Source organism: Crinia signifera, chromosome 8, assembly GCF_055691185.1.
Source record: "Crinia signifera chromosome 8, ASM5569118v1, whole genome shotgun sequence".
NCBI lineage: Eukaryota > Metazoa > Chordata > Amphibia > Anura > Myobatrachidae > Crinia > Crinia signifera.
The window spans coordinates 70,160,035-70,175,630 of NC_139224.1; the positions used below are offsets into that span (position 1 = coordinate 70,160,035).

General features: G+C 39.7%; 32 non-coding genes and 1 pseudogene across 32 annotated transcripts; all 33 read right to left on the minus strand.

Annotated features, from left to right (window-relative positions):
• Window positions 1–42: 42 nt before the first annotated feature.
• On the minus strand, window positions 43–161 carry LOC146031177 (5S ribosomal RNA). Its single transcript, XR_014456649.1, has one exon. It is a non-coding gene; the product is annotated as a 5S ribosomal RNA (ribosomal RNA).
• Window positions 162–506: 345 nt separating this feature from the next.
• On the minus strand, window positions 507–625 carry LOC146031178 (5S ribosomal RNA). The gene has a single exon (XR_014456650.1). It is a non-coding gene; the product is annotated as a 5S ribosomal RNA (ribosomal RNA).
• A 345-nt stretch (window positions 626–970) lies between these two features.
• Window positions 971–1,089, minus strand: LOC146029542 (5S ribosomal RNA). Its single transcript, XR_014455362.1, has one exon. It is a non-coding gene; the product is annotated as a 5S ribosomal RNA (ribosomal RNA).
• Window positions 1,090–1,434: 345 nt separating this feature from the next.
• On the minus strand, window positions 1,435–1,553 carry LOC146031179 (5S ribosomal RNA). Its single transcript, XR_014456651.1, has one exon. It is a non-coding gene; the product is annotated as a 5S ribosomal RNA (ribosomal RNA).
• Window positions 1,554–1,898: 345 nt separating this feature from the next.
• LOC146033968 (5S ribosomal RNA) lies at window positions 1,899–2,017 on the minus strand. Its single transcript, XR_014459377.1, has one exon. It is a non-coding gene; the product is annotated as a 5S ribosomal RNA (ribosomal RNA).
• A 345-nt stretch (window positions 2,018–2,362) lies between these two features.
• On the minus strand, window positions 2,363–2,481 carry LOC146032077 (5S ribosomal RNA). The gene has a single exon (XR_014457523.1). It is a non-coding gene; the product is annotated as a 5S ribosomal RNA (ribosomal RNA).
• Window positions 2,482–2,826: 345 nt separating this feature from the next.
• On the minus strand, window positions 2,827–2,945 carry LOC146030764 (5S ribosomal RNA). The gene has a single exon (XR_014456253.1). It is a non-coding gene; the product is annotated as a 5S ribosomal RNA (ribosomal RNA).
• A 346-nt stretch (window positions 2,946–3,291) lies between these two features.
• LOC146031935 (5S ribosomal RNA) lies at window positions 3,292–3,410 on the minus strand. The gene has a single exon (XR_014457387.1). It is a non-coding gene; the product is annotated as a 5S ribosomal RNA (ribosomal RNA).
• Window positions 3,411–3,755: 345 nt separating this feature from the next.
• On the minus strand, window positions 3,756–3,874 carry LOC146034795 (5S ribosomal RNA). The gene has a single exon (XR_014460199.1). It is a non-coding gene; the product is annotated as a 5S ribosomal RNA (ribosomal RNA).
• Window positions 3,875–4,220: 346 nt separating this feature from the next.
• Window positions 4,221–4,339, minus strand: LOC146028032 (5S ribosomal RNA; annotated as a pseudogene).
• Window positions 4,340–4,671: 332 nt separating this feature from the next.
• Window positions 4,672–4,790, minus strand: LOC146030758 (5S ribosomal RNA). Its single transcript, XR_014456247.1, has one exon. It is a non-coding gene; the product is annotated as a 5S ribosomal RNA (ribosomal RNA).
• Window positions 4,791–5,122: 332 nt separating this feature from the next.
• On the minus strand, window positions 5,123–5,241 carry LOC146033614 (5S ribosomal RNA). The gene has a single exon (XR_014459023.1). It is a non-coding gene; the product is annotated as a 5S ribosomal RNA (ribosomal RNA).
• Window positions 5,242–5,586: 345 nt separating this feature from the next.
• LOC146031581 (5S ribosomal RNA) lies at window positions 5,587–5,705 on the minus strand. The gene has a single exon (XR_014457045.1). It is a non-coding gene; the product is annotated as a 5S ribosomal RNA (ribosomal RNA).
• A 345-nt stretch (window positions 5,706–6,050) lies between these two features.
• On the minus strand, window positions 6,051–6,169 carry LOC146029553 (5S ribosomal RNA). The gene has a single exon (XR_014455363.1). It is a non-coding gene; the product is annotated as a 5S ribosomal RNA (ribosomal RNA).
• A 345-nt stretch (window positions 6,170–6,514) lies between these two features.
• On the minus strand, window positions 6,515–6,633 carry LOC146033468 (5S ribosomal RNA). The gene has a single exon (XR_014458877.1). It is a non-coding gene; the product is annotated as a 5S ribosomal RNA (ribosomal RNA).
• Window positions 6,634–6,981: 348 nt separating this feature from the next.
• LOC146031180 (5S ribosomal RNA) lies at window positions 6,982–7,100 on the minus strand. The gene has a single exon (XR_014456652.1). It is a non-coding gene; the product is annotated as a 5S ribosomal RNA (ribosomal RNA).
• A 345-nt stretch (window positions 7,101–7,445) lies between these two features.
• On the minus strand, window positions 7,446–7,564 carry LOC146031181 (5S ribosomal RNA). Its single transcript, XR_014456653.1, has one exon. It is a non-coding gene; the product is annotated as a 5S ribosomal RNA (ribosomal RNA).
• A 345-nt stretch (window positions 7,565–7,909) lies between these two features.
• On the minus strand, window positions 7,910–8,028 carry LOC146031182 (5S ribosomal RNA). Its single transcript, XR_014456654.1, has one exon. It is a non-coding gene; the product is annotated as a 5S ribosomal RNA (ribosomal RNA).
• Window positions 8,029–8,373: 345 nt separating this feature from the next.
• LOC146034266 (5S ribosomal RNA) lies at window positions 8,374–8,492 on the minus strand. The gene has a single exon (XR_014459673.1). It is a non-coding gene; the product is annotated as a 5S ribosomal RNA (ribosomal RNA).
• A 959-nt stretch (window positions 8,493–9,451) lies between these two features.
• Window positions 9,452–9,570, minus strand: LOC146033701 (5S ribosomal RNA). Its single transcript, XR_014459110.1, has one exon. It is a non-coding gene; the product is annotated as a 5S ribosomal RNA (ribosomal RNA).
• Window positions 9,571–9,915: 345 nt separating this feature from the next.
• Window positions 9,916–10,034, minus strand: LOC146030962 (5S ribosomal RNA). Its single transcript, XR_014456443.1, has one exon. It is a non-coding gene; the product is annotated as a 5S ribosomal RNA (ribosomal RNA).
• A 341-nt stretch (window positions 10,035–10,375) lies between these two features.
• Window positions 10,376–10,494, minus strand: LOC146034388 (5S ribosomal RNA). The gene has a single exon (XR_014459795.1). It is a non-coding gene; the product is annotated as a 5S ribosomal RNA (ribosomal RNA).
• A 345-nt stretch (window positions 10,495–10,839) lies between these two features.
• LOC146027600 (5S ribosomal RNA) lies at window positions 10,840–10,958 on the minus strand. Its single transcript, XR_014454993.1, has one exon. It is a non-coding gene; the product is annotated as a 5S ribosomal RNA (ribosomal RNA).
• Window positions 10,959–11,304: 346 nt separating this feature from the next.
• Window positions 11,305–11,423, minus strand: LOC146027400 (5S ribosomal RNA). Its single transcript, XR_014454803.1, has one exon. It is a non-coding gene; the product is annotated as a 5S ribosomal RNA (ribosomal RNA).
• Window positions 11,424–11,755: 332 nt separating this feature from the next.
• LOC146031194 (5S ribosomal RNA) lies at window positions 11,756–11,874 on the minus strand. The gene has a single exon (XR_014456665.1). It is a non-coding gene; the product is annotated as a 5S ribosomal RNA (ribosomal RNA).
• Window positions 11,875–12,220: 346 nt separating this feature from the next.
• LOC146033759 (5S ribosomal RNA) lies at window positions 12,221–12,339 on the minus strand. Its single transcript, XR_014459168.1, has one exon. It is a non-coding gene; the product is annotated as a 5S ribosomal RNA (ribosomal RNA).
• A 332-nt stretch (window positions 12,340–12,671) lies between these two features.
• LOC146033101 (5S ribosomal RNA) lies at window positions 12,672–12,790 on the minus strand. The gene has a single exon (XR_014458511.1). It is a non-coding gene; the product is annotated as a 5S ribosomal RNA (ribosomal RNA).
• A 332-nt stretch (window positions 12,791–13,122) lies between these two features.
• LOC146027922 (5S ribosomal RNA) lies at window positions 13,123–13,241 on the minus strand. Its single transcript, XR_014455164.1, has one exon. It is a non-coding gene; the product is annotated as a 5S ribosomal RNA (ribosomal RNA).
• A 346-nt stretch (window positions 13,242–13,587) lies between these two features.
• Window positions 13,588–13,706, minus strand: LOC146032697 (5S ribosomal RNA). Its single transcript, XR_014458120.1, has one exon. It is a non-coding gene; the product is annotated as a 5S ribosomal RNA (ribosomal RNA).
• A 332-nt stretch (window positions 13,707–14,038) lies between these two features.
• LOC146029565 (5S ribosomal RNA) lies at window positions 14,039–14,157 on the minus strand. Its single transcript, XR_014455364.1, has one exon. It is a non-coding gene; the product is annotated as a 5S ribosomal RNA (ribosomal RNA).
• A 332-nt stretch (window positions 14,158–14,489) lies between these two features.
• LOC146034512 (5S ribosomal RNA) lies at window positions 14,490–14,608 on the minus strand. The gene has a single exon (XR_014459916.1). It is a non-coding gene; the product is annotated as a 5S ribosomal RNA (ribosomal RNA).
• Window positions 14,609–14,953: 345 nt separating this feature from the next.
• Window positions 14,954–15,072, minus strand: LOC146032154 (5S ribosomal RNA). Its single transcript, XR_014457597.1, has one exon. It is a non-coding gene; the product is annotated as a 5S ribosomal RNA (ribosomal RNA).
• A 345-nt stretch (window positions 15,073–15,417) lies between these two features.
• LOC146032304 (5S ribosomal RNA) lies at window positions 15,418–15,536 on the minus strand. The gene has a single exon (XR_014457745.1). It is a non-coding gene; the product is annotated as a 5S ribosomal RNA (ribosomal RNA).
• Window positions 15,537–15,596: the final 60 nt, after the last annotated feature.

Genomic DNA, 15,596 nt, shown 5'->3' on the forward strand with positions numbered 1-15,596 from the left:
AAATAGCTAGAGAATAAAAACAATTTGCCAGTAATGGGAAAAAACCTACAGCACCTGGTGTTCCCATGTGGTCTCCCACCCAAGTACTAACCAGGCCCAACACTGCTTAGCTTCCAAGATCGGACGTGATTGGGCATATCCAATGTGGTATGGCTGTAGGTGAGATACAGGCACTTTTTTGCCCTCTTCTACTTCTATAACAAGGTAAGTTAATAAAAAAGTTTCCTAACTGTATTGGCTTACTGAAAAAAATCATGTGTTGGTAATGTAAAAAGACCTACAGGACATAATATTAGCAGGTGGTCTCAAATTAAACTACTAAAGAGGCTCAACACTGTTTAGCTGTCAAAAGCAGTTGGAATTGGGCCGAAACATTGTGGTAAGTCTTTAGGTGATGGCTATTGTGTCTGTTTGACCTCTCCCAAATGTCTGTATTGGCAATAAAAAGAAAAAGTTTCCAATTTAAATAGCTAGAGAATAAAAACAATTTGCCAGTAATGGGAAAAAACCTACAGCACCTGGTGTTCCCATGTGGTCTCCCACCCAAGTACTAACCAGGCCCAACACTGCTTAGCTTCCAAGATCGGACGTGATTGGGCATATCCAATGTGGTATGGCTGTAGGTGAGATACAGGCACTTTTTTGCCCTCTTCTACTTCTATAACAAGGTAAGTTAATAAAAAAGTTTCCTAACTGTATTGGCTTACTGAAAAAAATCATGTGTTGGTAATGTAAAAAGACCTACAGGACATGATATTAGCAGGTGGTCTCAAATTAAACTACTAAAGAGGCTCAACACTGTTTAGCTGCCAAAAGCAGTTGGAATTGGGCCTAAACAGTGTGGTAAGTCTTTAGGTGATGGCTATTGTGTCTGTTTGACCTCTCCCAAATCTCTGTATTGGCAATAAAAATAAAAAGTTTCCAATTTAAATAGCTAGAAAATAAAAACAATTTGCCAGTAATGGGAAAAAACCTACAGCACCTGGTGTTCCCATGTGGTCTCCCACCCAAGTACTAACCAGGCCCAACACTGCTTAGCTTCCAAGATCAGACGAGATTGGGCGTATCCAATGTGGTATGGCTGTAGGTGAGATACAGGCACTTTTTTGCCCTCTTCTACTTCTATAACAAGGTAAGTTAATAAAAAAGTTTCCTAACTGTATTGGCTTACTGAAAAAAATCATGTGTTGGTAATGTAAAAAGACCTACAGGACATAATATTAGCAGGTGGTCTCAAATTAAACTACTAAAGAGGCTCAACACTGTTTAGCTGTCAAAAGCAGTTGGAATTGGGCCGAAACATTGTGGTAAGTCTTTAGGTGATGGCTATTGTGTCTGTTTGACCTCTCCCAAATGTCTGTATTGGCAATAAAAAGAAAAAGTTTCCAATTTAAATAGCTAGAGAATAAAAACAATTTGCCAGTAATGGGAAAAAACCTACAGCACCTGGTGTTCCCATGTGGTCTCCCACCCAAGTACTAACCAGGCCCAACACTGCTTAGCTTCCAAGATCGGACGTGATTGGGCATATCCAATGTGGTATGGCTGTAGGTGAGATACAGGCACTTTTTTGCCCTCTTCTACTTCTATAACAAGGTAAGTTAATAAAAAAGTTTCCTAACTGTATTGGCTTACTGAAAAAAATCATGTGTTGGTAATGTAAAAAGACCTACAGGACATGATATTAGCAGGTGGTCTCAAATTAAACTACTAAAGAGGCTCAACACTGTTTAGCTGCCAAAAGCAGTTGGAATTGGGCCTAAACAGTGTGGTAAGTCTTTAGGTGATGGCTATTGTGTCTGTTTGACCTCTCCCAAATCTCTGTATTGGCAATAAAAAGAAAAAGTTTCCAATTTAAATAGCTAGAAAATAAAAATAATTTGCCAGTAATGGGAAAAAACCTACAGCACCTGGTGTTCCCATGTGGTCTCCCACCCAAGTACTAACCAAGCCCAACACTGCTTAGCTTCCAAGATCGGACGTGATTGGGCATATCTAATGTGGTATGGCTGTAGGTGAGATACAGGCACTTTTTTGCCCTCTTCTACTTCTATAACAAGGTAAGTTAATAAAAAAGTTTCCTAACTGTATTGGCTTACTGAAAAAAATCATGTGTTGGTAATGTAAAAAGACCTACAGGACATGATATTAGCAGGTGGTCTCAAATTAAACTACTAAAGAGGCTCAACACTGTTTAGCTGCCAAAAGCAGTTGGAATTGGGCCTAAACAGTGTGGTAAGTCTTTAGGTGATGGCTATTGTGTCTGTTTGACCTCTCCCAAATCTCTGTATTGGCAATAAAAAGAAAAAGTTTCCAATTTAAATAGCTAGAAAATAAAAACAATTTGCCAGTAATGGGAAAAAACCTACAGCACCTGGTGTTCCCATGTGGTCTCCCACCCAAGTACTAACCAGGCCCAACACTGCTTAGTTTCCAAGATCAGACGAGATTGGGCGTATCCAATGTGGTATGGCTGTAGGTGAGATACAAGCACTTTTTTGCCCTCTTCTACTTTTATATCCAGGTAAGCTTATAAAAAAGTTCCCTAACTGTATTGGCTTACTGAAAAAAATCATGTGTTGGTAATGTAAAAAGACCTACAGGACATGATATTAGCAGGTGGTCTCAAATTAAACTACTAAAGAGGCTCAACACTGTTTAGCTGCCAAAACCAGTTGGAATTGGGCCTAAACAGTGTGGTAAGTCTTTAGGTGATGGCTATTGTGTCTGTTTGACCTCTCCCAAATGTCTGTATTGGCAATAAAAAGATAAAGTTTCCAATTTAAATAGCTAGAGAATAAAAACAATTTGCCAGTAATGGAAAAAAACCTACAGCACCTGGTGTTCCCATGTGGTCTCCCACCCAAGTACTAACCAGACCCAACACTGCTTAGCTTCCAAGATCAGACGGGATTGGGCGTATCCAATGTGGTATGGCTGTAGGTGAGATGCAAGCACTTTTTTGCCCTCTTCTACTTCTATAACAAGTTAAGTTGATAAAAAAGTTTTCTAACTGTATTATCTTACTGAAAAAAATCATGTGTTGGTAATGTAAAAAGACCTACAGGACATGATATTAGCAGGTGGTCTCAAATTAAACTACTAAAAAGGCTCAACACTGTTTAGCTGCCAAAAGCAGTTGGAATTGGGCCTAAACAGTGTGGTAAGTCTTTAGGTGATGGCTATTGTGTCTGTTTGACCTCTCCTAAATCTCTGTATTGGCAATAAAAAGAAAAAAGTTTCCAATTTAAATAGCTAGAGAATAAAAACAATTTGCCAGTAATGGGAAAAAACCTACAGCACCTGGTGTTCCCATGTGGTCTCCCACCCAAGTACTAACCAGGCCCAACACTGCTTAGCTTCCAAGATCAGACAAGATTGGGCGTATCCAATGTGGTATGGCTGTAGGTGAGATGCAAGCACTTTTTTGCCCTCTTCTACTTCTATAACAAGGTAAGTTACTAAAAAAGTTTCCTAGCTGTATTGGCTTACTGAAAAAAATCATGTGTTGGTAATGTAAATAGAACTACAGGACATGATATTAGCAGGTGGTCTCAAATTAAACTACTAAAGAGGCTCAACACTGTTTAGCTGCCAAAAGCAGTTGGAATTGGGCCTAAACAGTGTGGTAAGTCTTTAGGTGATGGCTATTGTGTCTGTTTGACCTCTCCCAAATCTCTGTATTGGCAATAAAAAGAAAAAGTTTCCAATTTAAATAGCTAGAGAATAAAAACAATTTGCCAGTAATGGGAAAAAACCTACAGCACCTGGTGTTCCCATGTGGTCTCCCACCCAAGTACTAACCAGGCCCAGCACTGCTTAGCTTTCAAGATCAGACAAGATTGGGCGTATCCAATGTGATATGGCTGTAGGTGAGATACATGCACTTTTTTGCCCTCTTCTACTTCTATAACCAGGTAAGCTAATAAAAAAGTTTCCTAACTGTATTGGCTTACTGAAAAAAATCATGTGTTGGTAATGTAAAAAGACCTACAGGACATGATATTAGCAGGTGGTCTCAAATTAAACTACTAAAGAGGCTCAACACTGTTTAGCTGCCAAAAGCAGTTGGAATTGGGCCTAAACAGTGTGGTAAGTCTTTAGGTGATGGCTATTGTGTCTGTTTGACCTCTCCCAAATCTCTGTATTGGCAATAAAAAGAAAAAAGTTTCCAATTTAAATAGCTAGAAAATAAAAAAAATTTGCCAGTAATGGGAAAAAACCTAAGGCACCTGGTGTTCCCATGTGGTCTCCCACCCAAGTACTAACCAGGCCCAACACTGCTTAGCTTTCAAGTTCAGACGAGATTTGGCGTATCCAATGTGGTATGGCTGTAGGTGAGTTACAGGCACTTTTTTGCCCTCTTCTACTTCTATAACCAGGTAAGCAAATAAAAAAGTTTCCTAACTGAAAAAAATCATGTGTTGGTAATGTAAAAAGACCTACAGGACATGATATTAGCAGGTGGTCTCAAATTAAATTACTAAAGAGGCTAAACACTGTTTAGCTGCCAAAAGCAGTTGGAATTGGGCCAAAACAGTGTGGTAAGTCTTTAAGTGATGGCTATTGTGTCTGTTTGACCTCTCCCAAATCTCTGTATTGGCAATAAAAAGAAAAAGTTTCCAATTTAAAGAGCTAGAGAATAAAAACTATTTGCCAGTAATGGGAAAAAACCTACAGCACCTGGTGTTCCCATGTGGTCTCCCACCCAAGTACTAACCAGGCCCAACACTGCTTTGCTTCCAAGATCAGACGGGATTGGGTGTATCCAATGTGGAATGGCTGTAGGTGAGATGCAAGCACTTTTTTGCCCTCTTCTACTTCTATAACAAGGTAAGTTACTAAAAAAGTTTCCTAACTGAAAAAAATTATGTGTTGGTAATGTAAAAAGACCTACAGGACATGATATTAGCAGGTGGTCTCAAATTAAACTACTAAAGAGGCTCAACACTGTTTAGCTGCCAAAACCAGTTGGAATTGGGCCTAAACAGTGTGGTAAGTCTTTAGGTGATGGCTATTGTGTCTGTTTTACCTCTCCCAAATGTCTGTATTGGCAATAAAAAGATAAAGTTTCCAATTTAAATAGCTAGAGAATAAAAACAATTTGCCAGTAATGGAAAAAAACCTACAGCACCTGGTGTTCCCATGTGGTCTCCCACCCAAGTACTAACCAGGCCCAACACTGCTTAGCTTCCAAGATCAGACAGGATTGGGCATATCCAATGTGGTATGGCTGTATGTGAGATGCAAGCACTTTTTTGCCCTCTTCTACTTCTATAACAAGTTAAGTTAATAAAAAAGTTTCCTAACTGTATTGGCTTACTGAAAAAAATCATGTGTTGGTAATGTAAAAAGACCTACAGGACATTATATTAGCAGGTGATCTCAAATTAAACTACTAAAGAGGCTCAACACTGTTTAGCTGCCAAAAGCAGTTGGAATTGGGCCTAAACAGTGTGGTAAGTCTTTAGGTGATGGCTATTGTGTCTGTTTGACCTCTCCTAAATCTCTGTATTGGCAATAAAAAGAAAAAGTTTCCAATTTAAATAGCTAGAGAATAAAAACAATTTGCCAGTAATGGGAAAAAACCTACAGCACCTGGTGTTCCCATGTGGTCTCCCACCCAAGTACTAACCAGGCCCAACACTGCTTAGCTTCCAAGATCAGACGAGATTGGGCGTATCCAATGTGGTATGGCTGTATGTGAGATATATGCACTTTTTTGCTCTCTTCTACTTCTATAACCAGGTAAGCTAATAAAAAAGTTTCCTAACTGTATTGGCTTACTGAAAAAAATCATGTGTTGGTAATGTAAAAAGACCTACAGGACATGATATTAGCAGGTGGTCTCAAATTAAACTACTAAAGAGGCTCAACACTGTTTAGCTGCCAAAAGCAGTTGGAATTGGGCCTAAACAGTGTGGTAAGTCTTTAGGTGATGGCTATTGTGTCTGTTTGACCTCTCCTAAATCTCTGTATTGGCAATAAAAAGAAAAGGTTTCCAATTTAAATAGCTAGAGAATAAAAACAATTTGCCAGTAATGGGAAAAAACCTACAGCACCTGGTGTTCCCATGTGGTCTCCCACCCAAGTACTAACCAGGCCCAACACTGCTTAGCTTCCAAGATCAGACGAGATTGGGCGTATCCAATGTGGTATGGCTGTAGGTGAGATGCAAGCACTTTTTTACCCTCTTCTACTTCTATAACAAGGTAAGTTACTAAAAAAGTTTCCTAACTGTATTGGCTTACTGAAAAAAATCATGTGTTGGTAATGTAAAAAGACCTACAGGACATGATATTAGCAGGTGGTCTCAAATTAAACTAATAAAGAGGCTCAACACTGTTTAGCTGCCAAAAGCAGTTGGAATTGGGAGTAAACAGTGTGGTAAGTCTTTAGGTGATGGCTATTGTGTCTGTTTGACCTCTCCCAAATCTCTGTATTGGCAATAAAAAGAAAAAGTTTCCAATTTAAATAGCTAGAGAATAAAAACAATTTGCCAGTAATGGGAAAAGACCTACAGCACCTGATGTTCCCACGTGGTCTCCCACCCAAGTACTATACAGGCCCTACACTGCTTAGCTTCCAAGATCGGACGAGATTGGGCGTATCCAATGTGGTATGGCTGTAGTAGGTATGATACAGGCACTTTTTTGCCCTCTTCTACTTCTATAACCAGGTAAGCTAATAAAAAAGTTTCCTAACTGTATTGGCTTACTGAAAAAAATCATGTGTTGGTAATGTAAAAAGACCTACAGGACATAATATTAGCAGGTGGTCTCAAATTAAACTACTAAAGAGGCTCAACACTGTTTAGCTGCCAAAAGCAGTTGGAATTGGGCCGAAACATTGTAGTAAGTCTTTAGGTGATGGCTATTGTGTCTGTTTGACCTCTCCCAAATGTCTGTATTGGCAATAAAAAGAAAAAGTTTCCAATTTAAATAGCTAGAGAATAAAAACAATTTGCCAGTAATGGGAAAAAACCTACAGCACCTGGTGTTCCCATGTGGTCTCCCACCCAAGTACTAACCAGGCCCAACACTGCTTAGCTTCCAAGATCGGACGTGATTGGGCATATCCAATGTGGTATGGCTGTAGGTGAGATGCAGGCACTTTTTTGCCCTCTTCTACTTCTATAACAAGGTAAGTTAATAAAAAAGTTTCCTAACTGTATTGGCTTACTGAAAAAAATCATGTGTTGGTAATGTAAAAAGACCTACAGGACATAATATTAGCAGGTGGTCTCAAATTAAACTACTAAAGAGGCTCAACACTGTTTAGCTGCCAAAAGCAGTTGGAATTGGGCCGAAACATTGTGGTAAGTCTTTAGGTGATGGCTATTGTGTCTGTTTGACCTCTCCCAAATGTCTGTATTGGCAATAAAAAGAAAAAGTTTCCAATTTAAATAGCTAGATAATAAAAACAATTTGCCAGTAATGGGAAAAAACCTACAGCACCTGGTGTTCCCATGTGGTCTCCCACCCAAGTACTAACCAGGCCCAACACTGCTTAGCTTCCAAGATCGGACGTGATTGGGCATATCCAATGTGGTATGGCTGTAGGTGAGATACAGGCACTTTTTTGCCCTCTTCTACTTCTATAACAAGGTAAGTTAATAAAAAAGTTTCCTAACTGTATTGGCTTACTGAAAAAAATCATGTGTTGGTAATGTAAAAAGACCTACAGGACATAATATTAGCAGGTGGTCTCAAATTAAACTACTAAAGAGGCTAAACACTGTTTAGCTGTCAAAAGCAGTTGGAATTGGGCCGAAACATTGTGGTAAGTCTTTAGGTGATGGCTATTGTGTCTGTTTGACCTCTCCCAAATGTCTGTATTGGCAATAAAAAGAAAAAGTTTCCAATTTAAATAGCCAGAGAATAAAAACAATTTGCCAGTAATGGGAAAAAACCTACAGCACCTGGTGTTCCCATGTGGTCTCCCACCCAAGTACTAACCAGGCCCAACACTGCTTAGCTTCCAAGATCGGACGTGATTGGGCATATCCAATGTGGTATGGCTGTAGGTGAGATACAGGCACTTTTTTGCCCTCTTCTACTTCTATAACAAGGTAAGTTAATAAAAAAGTTTCCTAACTGTATTGGCTTACTGAAAAAAATCATGTGTTGGTAATGTAAAAAGACCTACAGGACATGATATTAGCAGGTGGTCTCAAATTAAACTACTAAAGAGGCTCAACACTGTTTAGCTGCCAAAAGCAGTTGGAATTGGGCCTAAACAGTGTGGTAAGTCTTTAGGTGATGGCTATTGTGTCTGTTTGACCTCTCCCAAATCTCTGTATTGACAATAAAAAGAAAAAGTTTCCAATTTAAATAGCTAGAAAATAAAAACAATTTGCCAGTAATGTGAAAAAACCTACAGCACCTGGTGTTCCCATGTGGTCTCCCACCCAAGTACTAACCAGGCCCAACACTGCTTAGCTTCCAAGATCAGACGGGATTGGGCGTATCCAATGTGGTATGGCTGTAGGTGAGATGCAAGCACTTTTTTGCCCTCTTCTACTTCTATAACAAGGTAAGTTACTAAAAAAGTTTCCTAACTGTATTGGCTTACTGAAAAAAATCATGTGTTGGTAATGTAAATAGAACTACAGGACATGATATTAGCAGGTGGTCTCAAATTAAACTACTAAAGAGGCTCAACACTGTTTAGCTGCCAAAAGCAGTTGGAATTGGGCCTAAACAGTGTGGTAAGTCTTTAGGTGATGGCTATTGTGTCTGTTTGACCTCTCCTAAAGGTACTTGTGAGTTATCCGGGCGTCCGATTTTAAAATCGGGTCGGATCGGGACATCGCATCGCATCGCATGCGACCATCGGATGCGATGCGATGACCCGATTTTTCCATAGGAATCAATGTTAAAATGGACTGAGTCCATTTTAACATGGAATTCAATGGGAAAAAGGGGTCCTTTTCATACCCCTACTATCCAAGTGGGCATGGAGTTGGATATAAACCTGTGGCGAGCGTAGCGAGCCACCGAGCCCGAAGCGTGGCGAGCGTAGCGAGCCCCGCGAGGGGACACGGAATACCGTCCCCTCGCGGGGCTCGCTTCGCTCGCCACGCTTCGGGCTCGGTGGCTCGCTACGCTCGCCACAGGTTTATATCCAACTCCATGCCCACTTGGATAGTAGGGGTATGAAAAGGACCCCTTTTTCCCATTGAATTCTATGTTAAAATGGACTCAGTCCATTTTAACATTGATTCCTATGGAAAAATCGGGTCATCGCATCCGATGGTCGCATGCGATGCGATGCGATATCGTATCGCATCGCATCTGATTGTATGCCTTAACTTAAGGCATACAATTTTAAAATCGGACGCCCGGATAACTCACAAGTACCCTCCTAAATCTCTGTATTGGCAATAAAAAGAAAAAGTTTCCAATTTAAATAGCTAGAGAATAAAAACAATTTGCCAGTAATGGGAAAAAACCTACAGCACCTGGTGTTCCCATGTGGTCTCCCACCCAAGTACTAACCAGGCCCAACACTGCTTAGCTTCCAAGATCAGACAAGATTGGGCGTATACAATGTGATATGGCTGTAGGTGAGATCCATGCACTTTTTTGCCCTCTTCTACTTCTATAACCAGGTAAGCTAATAAAAAAGTTTCCTAACTGTATTGGCTTACTGAAAAAAATCATGTGTTGGTAATGTAAAAAGACCTACAGGACATGATATTAGCAGGTGGTCTCAAATTAAACTACTAAAGAGGCTCAACACTGTTTAGCTGCCAAAAGCAGTTGGAATTGGGCCTAAACAGTGTGGTAAGTCTTTAGGTGATGGCTATTGTGTCTGTTTGACCTCTCCCAAATCTCTGTATTGGCAATAAAAAGATAAAGTTTCCAATTTAAATAGCTAGAGAATAAAAACAATTTGCCAGTAATGGAAAAAAACCTACAGCACCTGGTGTTCCCATGTGGTCTCCCACCCAAGTACTAACCAGGCCCAACACTGCTTAGCTTCCAAGATCAGACGGGATTGGGTGTATCCAATGTGGTATGGCTGTAGGTGAGATGCAAGCACTTTTTTGCCCTCTTCTACTTCTATAACAAGTTAAGTTGATAAAAAAGTTTTCTAACTGTATTATCTTACTGAAAAAAATCATGTGTTGGTAATGTAAAAAGACCTACAGGACATGATATTAGCAGGTGGTCTCAAATTAAACTACTAAAGAGGCTCAACACTGTTTAGCTGCCAAAAGCAGTTGGAATTGCGTCTAGTGTGGTAAGTCTTTAGGTGATGGCTATTGTGTCTGTTTGACCTCTCCCAAATCTCTGTATTGGCAATAAAAAGAAAAAGTTTCCAATTTAAATAGCTAGAAAATAAAAACAATTTGCCAGTAATGGGAAAAAACCTACAGCACCTGGTGTTCCCATGTGGTCTCCCACCCAAGTACTAACCAGGCCCAACACTGCTTAGCTTCCAAGATCAGACGGGATTGGGCGTATCCAATGTGGTATGGCTGTAGGTGAGATGCAAGCACTTTTTTGCCCTCTTCTACTTCTATAACAAGGTAAGTTACTAAAAAAGTTTCCTAACTGTATTGGCTTACTGAAAAAAATCATGTGTTGGTAATGTAAATAGAACTACAGGACATGATATTAGCAGGTGGTCTCAAATTAAACTACTAAAGAGGCTCAACACTGTTTAGCTGCCAAAAGCAGTTGGAATTGGGCCTAAACAGTGTGGTAAGTCTTTAGGTGATGGCTATTGTGTCTGTTTGACCTCTCCTAAATCTCTGTATTGGCAATAAAAAGAAAAAGTTTCCAATTTAAATAGCTAGAGAATAAAAACAATTTGCCAGTAATGGGAAAAAACCTACAGCACCAGGTGTTTCCATGTGGTCTCCCACCTAAGTACTAACCAGGCCCAACACTGCTTAGCTTCCAAGATCAGACAAGATTGGGCGTATACAATGTGATATGGCTGTAGGTGAGATGCATGCACTTTTTTGCCCTCTTCTACTTCTATAACCAGGTAAGCTAATAAAAAAGTTTCCTAACTGTATTGGCTTACTGAAAAAAATCATGTGTTGGTAATGTAAAAAGACCTACAGGACATGATATTAGCAGGTGGTCTCAAATTAAACTACTAAAGAGGCTCAACACTGTTTAGCTGCCAAAAGCAGTTGGAATTGGGCCTAAACAGTGTGGTAAGTCTTTAGGTGATGGCTATTGTGTCTGTTTGACCTCTCCCAAATCTCTGTATTGGCAATAAAAATAAAAAAGTTTCCAATTTAAATAGCTAGAAAATAAAAACAATTTGCCAGTAATGGGAAAAAACCTAAGGCACCTGGTGTTCCCATGGGGTCTCCCACCCAAGTACTAACCAGGCCCAACACTGCTTAGCTTCCAAGTTCAGACGAGATTTGGCGTATCCAATGTGGTATGGCTGTAGGTGAGTTACAGGCACTTTTTTGCCCTCTTCTACTTCTATAACCAGGTAAGCAAATAAAAAAGTTTCCTAACTGAAAAAAATCATGTGTTGGTAATGTAAAAAGACCTACAGGACATGATATTAGCAGGTGGTCTCAAATTAAATTACTAAAGAGGCTAAACACTGTTTAGCTGCCAAAAGCAGTTGGAATTGGGCCGAAACATTGTGGTAAGTCTTTAGGTGATGGCTATTGTGTCTGTTTGACCTCTCCCAAATCTCTGTATTGGCAATAAAAAGAAAAAGTTTCCAATTTAAAGAGCTAGAGAATAAAAACAATTTGCCAGTAATGGGAAAAAACCTACAGCACCTGGTGTTCCCATGTGGTCTCCCACCCAAGTACTAACCAGGCCCAACACTGCTTAGTTTCCAAGATCAGACGGGATTGGGCGTATCCAATGTGGTATGGCTGTAGGTGAGATGCAAGCACTTTTTTGCCCTCTTCTACTTCTATAACAAGGTAAGTTACTAAAAAAGTTTCCTAACTGTATTGGCTTACTGAAAAAAAATCATGTGTTGGTAATGTAAAAAGACCTACAGGACATGATATTAGCAGGTGGTCTCAAATTAAACTACTAAAGAGGCTCAACACTGTTTAGCTGCCAAAAGCAGTTGGAATTGGGCCAAAACAGTATGGTAAGTCTTTAAATGATGGCTATTGTGTCAGTTTGACCTCTCCCAAATCTCTGTATTGGCAATAAAAAGAAAAAGTTTCCAATTTAAAGAGCTAGAGAATAAAAACAATTTGCCAGTAATGGGAAAAAACCTACAGCACCTGGTGTTCCTATGTGGTCTCCCACCCAAGTACTAACAAGGCCCAACACTGCTTAGCTTCCAAGATCAGACGAGATTGGGCGTATCCAATGTGGTATGGCTGTAGGTGAGATTCAGGCACTTTTTTGACCTCTTCTACTTCTATAACCAGGTAAGCTAATAAAAAAGTTTCCTAACTGAAAAAAATCATGTGTTGGTAATGTAAAAAGACCTACAGGACATGATATTAGCAGGTGGTCTCAAATTAAACTACTAAAGAGGCTCAACACTGTTGAGCTGCCAAAAGCAGTTGGAATTGGGCCTAAACAGTGTGGTAAGTCTTTAGGTGATGGCTATTGTGTCTGTTTGACCTCTCCCAAATCTCTGTATTGGCAATAAAAAGAAAAAGTTTCCAATTTAAATAGATAGAGAATAAAAACAATTTGCAAGTAATGGGAAAAAACCTACAGCACCTGGTGTTCCCATGTGGTCTTCCACCCAAGTACTAACCAGGCCCAACACTGCTTAGCTTCCAAGATCAGACGAGATTGGACGTATCCAATGTGGTATGGCTGTAGGTGAGATACAGGCACTTTTTTACCCTCTTCTACTTCTATAACCAGGTAAGCTAATAAAAAAGTTTCCTAACTGAAAAAAATCATGTGTTGGTAATGTAAAAAGACCTACAGGACATGATATTAGCAGGTGGTCTCAAATTAAACTACTAAAGAGGCTCAACACTGTTTAGCTGCCAAAAGCAGTTGGAATTGGGCCAAAACAGTGTGGTAAGTCTTTAAGTGATGGCTATTGTGTCTGTTTGACCTCTCCCAAATCTCTGTATTGGCAATAAAAAGAAAAAGTTTCCAATTTAAAGAGCTAGAGAATAAAAACAATTTGCCAGTAATGGGAAAAAACCTACAGCACCTGGTGTTCCCATGTGGTCTCCCACCCAAGTACTAACCAGGCCCAACACTGCTTAGCTTCCAAGATCAGATGGGATTGGGCGTATCCAATGTGGTATGGCTGTAGGTGAGATGCAAGCACTTTTTTGCCCTCTTCTACTTCTATAACAAGGTAAGTTACTAAAAAAGTTTCCTAACTGTATTGGCTTACTGAAAAAAAATCATGTGTTGGTAATGTAAAAAGACCTACAGGACATGATATTAGCAGGTGGTCTCAAATTAAACTACTAAAGAGGCTCAACACTGTTTAGCTGCCAAAAGCAGTTGGAATTGGGCCAAAACAGTATGGTAAGTCTTTAAATGATGGCTATTGTGTCTGTTTGACCTCTCCCAAATCTCTGTATTGGCAATAAAAAGAAAAAGTTTCCAATTTAAAGAGCTAGAGAATAAAAACAATTTGCCAGTAATGGGAAAAAACCTACAGCACCTGGTGTTCCCATGTGGTCTCCCACCCAAGTACTAACAAGGCCCAACACTGCTTAGCTTCCAAGATCAGACGAGATTGGGCGTATCCAATGTGGTATGGCTGTAGGTGAGATTCAGGCACTTTTTTGACCTCTTCTACTTCTATAACCAGGTAAGCTAATAAAAAAGTTTCCTAACTGAAAAAAATCATGTGTTGGTAATGTAAAAAGACCTACAGGACATGATATTAGCAGGTGGTCTCAAATTAAACTACTAAAGAGGCTCAACACTGTTTAGCTGCCAAAAGCAGTTGGAATTGGGCCTAAACAGTGTGGTAAGTCTTTAGGTGATGGCTATTGTGTCTGTTTGACCTCTCCCAAATCTCTGTATTGGCAATAAAAAGAAAAAGTTTCCAATTTAAATAGATAGAGAATAAAAACAATTTGCAAGTAATGGGAAAAAACCTACAGCACCTGGTGTTCCCATGTGGTCTCCCACCCAAGTACTAACCAGGCCCAACACTGCTTAGCTTCCAAGATCAGACGAGATTGGGCGTATCCAATGTGGTATGGCTGTAGGTGAGATACAGGCACTTTTTTACCCTCTTCTACTTCTATAACCAGGTAAGCTAATAAAAAAGTTTCCTAACTGAAAAAAATCATGTGTTGGTAATGTAAAAAGACCTACAGGACATGATATTAGCAGGTGGTCTCAAATTAAACTACTAAAGAGGCTCAACACTGTTTAGCTGCCAAAACCAGTTGGAATTGGGCCAAAACAGTGTGGTAAGTCTTTAAGTGATGGCTATTGTGTCGGTTTGACCTCTCCCAAATCTCTGTATTGGCAATAAAAAGAAAAAGTTTAAAATTTAAAGAGCTAGAGAATAAAAACAATTTGCCAGTAATGGGAAAAAACCTACAGCACCTGGTGTTCCCATGTGGTCTCCCACCCAAGTACTAACCAGGCCCAACACTGCTTAGCTTCCAAGATCAGACGGGATTGGGCGTATCCAATGTGGTATGGCTGTAGGTGAGATGCAATCACTTTTTTGCCCTCTTCTACTTCTATAACAAGGTAAGTTAATAAAAAAGTTTCCTAACGGTATTGGCTTACTGAAAAAAATCATGTGTTGGTAATGTAAAAAGACCTACAGGACATGATATTAGCAGGTGGTCTCAAATTAAACTACTAAAGAGGCTCAACACTGTTTAGCTGCCAAAAGCAGTTGGAATTGCGTCTAAACAGTGTGGTAAGTCTTTAGGTGATGGCTATTGTGTCTGTTTGACCTCTCCCAAATCTCTGTATTGGCAATAAAAAGAAAAAGTTTCCAATTTAAATAGCTAGAAAATAAAAACAATTTGCCAGTAATGGGAAAAAATCTACAGCACCTGGTGTTCCCATGTGGTCTCCCACCCAAGTACTAACCAGGCCCAACACTGCTTACCTTCCAAGATCAGACGGGATTGGGCATTTCCAATGTGGTATGGCTGTAGGTGAGATGCAAGCACTTTTTTTCCCTTTTCTACTTCTATAACAAGTTAAGTTAATAAAAAAGTTTCCTAACTGTATTGGCTTACTGAAAAAAATCATGTGTTGGTAATGTAAAAAGACCTACAGGACATGATATTAGCAGGTGGTCTCAAATTAAACTACTAAAGAGGCTCAACACTGTTTAGCTGCCAAAAGCAGTTGGAATTGGGCCTAAACAGTGTGGTTAGTCTTTAGGTGATGGCTATTGTGTCTGTTTGACCTCTCCTAAATCTCTGTATTGTCAATAAAAAGAAAAAGTTTCCAATTTAAAGAGCTAGAGAATAAAAACAATTTGCCAGTAATGGGAAAAAACCTACAGCACCTGGTGTTCCCATGTGGTCTCCCACCCAAGTACTAACCAGGCCCAACACTGCTTAGCTTCCAAGATCAGACGGGATTGGGCGTATCCAATTTGGAATGGCTGTAGGTGAGATGCAAGCACTTTTTTGCCCACTTCTACTTCTATAACAAGGTAAGTTAATAAAAAAG